A 6240-nucleotide genomic window follows, 5' to 3' on the forward strand; every position below is an offset into this window, starting at 1 on the left:
CTTACCAACAAAATCCAGATATAATTCTTTCACATTTTGTTTTCAAATATGATAGTTAAATTACTATCAACATAATTATTTATAATGCTTCAGTCCAAATCAACCATTAATCCATAATAGACCAATTCACTTTAACCTGTTAAATTTTTGTATTGGATTTGTTTGGTTAAGGATTTCTGGGATACAATAAATCTGAGTTACCAACAGTAAAGAGCCTTGTCAGACTACACAGAATGTTTTAGGCCGGCCTGTCTTTAATGTACTGGTAGCATAGACAAATCACTTTAATTCAGACTGGGTTAACGGTTAAACTCTGGAATATATGTATAAGTTTTTAACATGTAGAAATATTTAATATATAAATAACTGATTCAAATTATACCCTAAAAACAGATTAATGTGTACCTTAATTTGATTATTAACAAATAATTGACTTATAATAGCTCATTAATATAATTAAAACAAAGACAGTGCAAAATATGAAAGATCAAAAGGGGATACATTTTTAGCTCGACTTTTCTATGAAAAGGGGAGCTATCCTACTCGCCCCGGCGTCGGCGTCACACCTCCCTTACCAAAATGACTTTAAGTGACTTATATGTTTCTTATATGCAACTTATACTTGACCTATAAGAGAACTATAAGTTCCATATAAGTCACTTATAAATTACCTAAAAACCTGTCTAAGTCAGTTATAGGTATATGCTACATATAAGTCACTTTCGGCCATTTTTCCCCCAACATACAAGTCACATATAAGTCACCTATAAGTGCCTTATACTGGTCAAGTTTGAGGTAACCAGTTTCTATGTTAGGTATAAGTGAAAACTTAGAACTTTTGCGAGACTTTTTATTACTGAGCAAAGCTGAAAAAATTACTAAGTACAAAAACATGAGAAAAATTGATAAAATTTATTGAAGTTGATTTGTAATTCTTTGCTTTAACACAATGGGTATCAAAATACTCAGAATTTAAAATACTATAATCTAAGACCTAAATCACAATTAAGATTTTTTTAAATGTTGCTTATTAATTTTTGAACACAGCTGGGTTTTTTTTAAATAAGACAATAGGAAAAATTATTATCAATTAAGTATATTACCTGTAAAAAATTTTGGCACAGATTCTGTGCTGAATTGGGACAGAAATGGCATTCAATCAGTGATTTCTAGGCTACCATGGACAGAAATGAAATTCCATGTCATTTCTTTTCACAAGGAAAATATTTCACATAAAAGTCACCCAAGGCATAATTCTACTCTTGTTTTTTTTTTTCAAACTTGAAACAGACATTGGAATCTATACGTTTTTACCTACTGTACTTCTTACAGACCTAATTTTGCTAAAGTAAGGTATTCTAACAAGAAAAAGAGCTGTATTTTTTTAGTATATAAGTGTTATTTTTAAGACATTTAGGCCTAGTGTATTTTAGATATTTAAACAATAAAAAAAAGCAATGCTTGAAATAAACTCATTTATATTGCCCTTTTAATCTAAATAAAATCAAGGAACCAATATGCCTGATGATTGCTTATATTTTCTACATCCACTGATTTTTTACACCACACAGATCAGAGGTCTGATAAAACTGGCCACCTGCCTTGACACCATCTGTGCATGACTAATTTTCTGACTGGTCATTCCTACAAATCAGACTGTTCCATGTGATTATTTTGGGGAAAGATAACATTTCCTATCCTGAATTTGTGAAAAAGGACATTGCATTTTCTTTTCAAAAATGTATAATGATTTTTAAAATTTACATATCTATTAGTTATTTGATAATTTTTTTTCACATTCAATGATTGCAAGATAGAAATGATGAGTGCTTTGATTTTTGGATTTACCCTGTTTTACATAATATTGGACCTGCCCAGACACACAGTTGTAAGTCTAAAACATTTTAGGTTAGCAAGCTGGTGGAAATCACAGCGAATCTACTTGATGTTTTAGGAATTTTAGAGATATTGTTTTGTTTATAAGATGTTTAAGTATAGTTATGGTAAATAAGAATGACAAGAAGAAGAATCACCTTGGACAAGAAGATATACAACAAAATCAGGTAAATACTTTTGCAGATACAGGTTATATATCAAACAAGCAAAGTAGGATGGCAGCAAACTAAAATTTGTAATTTGAGAGATCAAGGCTGTTTTTATTTCTAAGCTTCATACATTAGATTAACTAATACTTGTAATTGATTAAAATCTAGATTCAATAGTCAAATTAATTGAATTATTAGGACTAAATAGTACAATCAGTAGTTTGATGCAGCTGAATAAGACAGGGTTATCATTATCATTTATCATTTATAATTGTTGTTTTCAATAGAGAAATCTTATATTATATTTTACATACATTGCAGGCTAGTGGGACCAGTCCTTACTTTGAGATGCCAGGTGAATAATGATATGCAGTATTGAGTCTGAAAAGGTATTTTTATTCCCTATACTTACTGCTCTAAATCTTTCCCAGAAAAAAGCATAATAAATGTTGTTGCAAATAGTGCAGTTAATCAATTCTTATAGAGACTTTTAGCAATTCTTAAACAACACTGGTGATTTGTGCACTAAAATGAGATACCTGTGTAACTTAGTATATTTGCAATAATAGCAATATAAGTGTGATGATATAAAAAAATGAAATATTTAACTGCATATCAAAAAAAGTACACAATTTTTTTTTCCGTGTCTTTTTTTAATTAATTATGAATTTTATCTTTTTAAAAGGTGAACACAGCCAAATTGAACGTTTTCCAAGGAAACAGAATCAGAGGACTGAAAAAGACATCAATAAAAGAAATAGTAGTTTAAATAATCAGAAACATTTGAACAAATTTATGATTTGAACAGTTCCTCACCAACAGACTTCCAGCAAAATAATTATATAAATTAAGTTTTTGATTCCAAGAAAACCAGTACCTACAAAAACTTGCTGCTAGAAATAAATATAAATTAATAAACATTTTTGAAATTAAATTTCTAAACTTTTATTTTCATTCTAGCTTTTTTGTCATCAAGCAACATATATGTGACTTACATGTGACATATATGTTACTTATAAGTGACTTATCTTAAGTCACCTTTATGTAACATATAAGTCACTTATATGAGACATATAAGTCACTTATATGTTACTGATAAGTTGAGTATATCTTTGACTGACATGTCACATATATGTGACTTATATATAACTTATACTTCACTTATATGTCAAAATGCCAGACATATACTGCACTTACATCTAATTTGCATTTAAAATACATATACTTGACTTATAGGTAAATTGACTAAGTGAAGTATAATTCACCTATAAAATAGCCTATAAGTGACTTATAAGTGAATTCCGTAAGGGCTTGGTTAAGTTTTTCGTACCACCCCACTTTATTTCAGAAGTATTACAAGTATGGCTTTGAAACTTACCATACTTGTTCACCATCATAACCTCCATCTACAGACAAGAGTACATAACTCTGTCAAGGTTTTTGACAGAATTATGGCCCTTTTTTGACTTAGAAAGTGTATTGAGCTTGGTTAATTTTTTTGTACCACCTCACTTTATTTCAAAACCATTGGAGGTATTGCTTTGAAACTGACCATACTTGTTTACCATCACGACCTTCATCAACAGACAAGAGGACATAACTCTGTCAAGGTTTTTGACAGAATTATGCCCCTTTTTGACTTAGAAAATACATTGAATATGGGTAAAATCCACTTATTGCCTTAACCCTTTGAGATATTGCTTTTGACTTAAACATTTCAAACTTTGCTGCAGTGTTCAAGGGTATCACACAATTCAGTAAAATAATTCTTCACTAAATATCTTAATGCTCATGGCCATTGTTCACTTTAAAAATACAGAGATTCTTGTATTGCCTTTTACTGCAAAAACTTTTTTTATTGGCAAGCAATAAAAAAGTCGAGCGCGCTGTCTTACGGACAGCTCTTGTTTGTAACAATTGTGAGTTAAAACAATGCTGTATGTGATATTGGGAATAATCATCATAAAAGAACAACTATTTGAAGTTTGAGGAAAAAATCTACCAAGTAGCCTAATAAATATTGGATAATACAATAACATATTTATCATATTGCTAAAAAAATATTGCCATGCCTGATAGTTTTAAACTGCACACCTTTTCTAGATATCATACATGTAGCTACATATTTTAAATTTAATGTACCATTGGTTGGCTATGTTATTGTTAGACTCACTTTTCGCAGAAAAAAAGGGTTATTGTTGTGACCATGACAAAACTGTTGTTAATCTTTTGGTAAATTTTTAAGTTTTATGGTTAAAACAGTGAATAGTATCTGAAACTATTCTTATATCATTGAATGATGAAGCTTAGACTCCAGATTCATGCTAATTTTCATGATATTTTTTTTGAAAATTCTATTAAAAAGTAAAAATGAAGTGGACAAAAAATTTAAGAATGTAATTTTCACATTGCATACATAACTTACAATCCGCTTGAAATATCCCCAAAAGAGGTCAAAATATGCAGAAATAGCCATTACTGTATTTAAATCAATAATTATGGTGATAATTATAGCAAAATTAGTCATTATCTTATCAATCTTTTTACTTTTCTTAAAATCTCTGTACATTTTTCTCAAGTTTGATTTTCTTGAATTGAAGTATTTTGGCTCAAGTGCTTAAGGCATGCAGCTTTATAAATTTTAACATTACTTAACAGTACGTATTTGAGTCTTTTACTGTATTTGTAAGTGACTGAAGGCCTTGCTGATAAAAAGTAACACACTATTTACATAGATATCTAGTTTCAATGCACCCATATAACATTTATATACATATAATATAACTTTCTTCTATTCATTTATGACAATACTGTAGGATTAAGCCTTGTATTAACATATAAGACAAAGTTGTGTTTTATAATATAGGCTGAAATGATATAATAATAAATATTACAGTAATACTGTAAACCATGTTGAAAGCATTTTATGCAGGGTTTTTTTTCTTTTAATTGGGAAGAGGCCTTAGCCCTTTGATTTTGGGACAAATTATCTGTCACTGAAATTGTCAAATTAAAAAGCTTAAGTATGATTTGGAATTTTTGGATAACTGCATGATTATAAAGAAAACTTCTATTAAAAAATAACGGTTAACCCCCTGTGAAAAATATGTAACATTAATTTTATTTTAAACAGATTTTTCCAATAGTGATTAAGTTCAGGTGATATTTATAAAAATATTTTGTTTGGCATCATTTTACTATGAGACCAGTAGAGAGACCAGTAGAGAGAAGTCCAAGTGGTAAAGAGTTCTATGAAATACCAATATAATTAAGTGGTATGTTTGAATTCCAGTCAATGCATGAGCATGACCAAACAATCTCAAGTCTAAAACCCAAAACTAAAATTATTTTAGGACAAAAGCTTAATTGTTGAATGCAAAATTTTAATGAAGTATGGAAATCAAAGTATAACAAGATATTCATTTCAGAATTAATTCTCTGTGACATAATAATTTATGCAGATTGAATTTAAAGAGGGTAGTATAAATGAAGGACAGTCACCCTTAGTATATTAAGCAGAGTATAAATCAGTTACACAAAGCTAACAGAAATTATATTACTGGACTGTCTGGATAAAAAATCATGTGCCCCAATTTTGGACAATCTTTCATTTCTGCTCATGTTAACTTTATTATTTTTTGTACATGTAGTTTTATTAGTAATATATGTGCCTTATTATTATGAGATAATAGTGCTTATTAATTAAATGCTATTTTTTTACTTATCTTTTTTTTCATATTTATCAAGTAAATTATGTTGTTTGAATGTTGTGCTTAAATATATAATAATTAGATTGATATTGAATTTTTTAACAATTTAAAGATTAAACAGGCAAATATATTTTAAGTGTTCAGTAAGATATTAAGTTTTGTGAGGCGCTGTCTCCAACTTAAATACATCACAAATTTATTACTTTGTTAACAAAATCTGAACACCAGTTAGTCTATTGACACGTGAATTTTGGCTATTTTTATAAATGCAAAAAAAAGAATATCTTGTTGAATGCAGGCTATATATGAAAACATCACACTTTTAAACTGTTTTTCTGGCAGCTGCATCAAAGTAATGTTTGTGATAATCATTGGTGTGTTGTATTTCACGACTTATTTACAATCATATATCATGTTTATATTATAAAATTTGTATTGTCCATTTCTTATTGTCAATACAGTAGCCTAGGCATATATGAGTTATC

The sequence above is a fragment of the Ruditapes philippinarum genome, unplaced genomic scaffold (genome assembly GCF_026571515.1).
Source record: "Ruditapes philippinarum isolate M1 unplaced genomic scaffold, ASM2657151v2 ctg123_1_1_1_1, whole genome shotgun sequence".
NCBI classification, from domain to species: domain Eukaryota; kingdom Metazoa; phylum Mollusca; class Bivalvia; order Venerida; family Veneridae; genus Ruditapes; species Ruditapes philippinarum.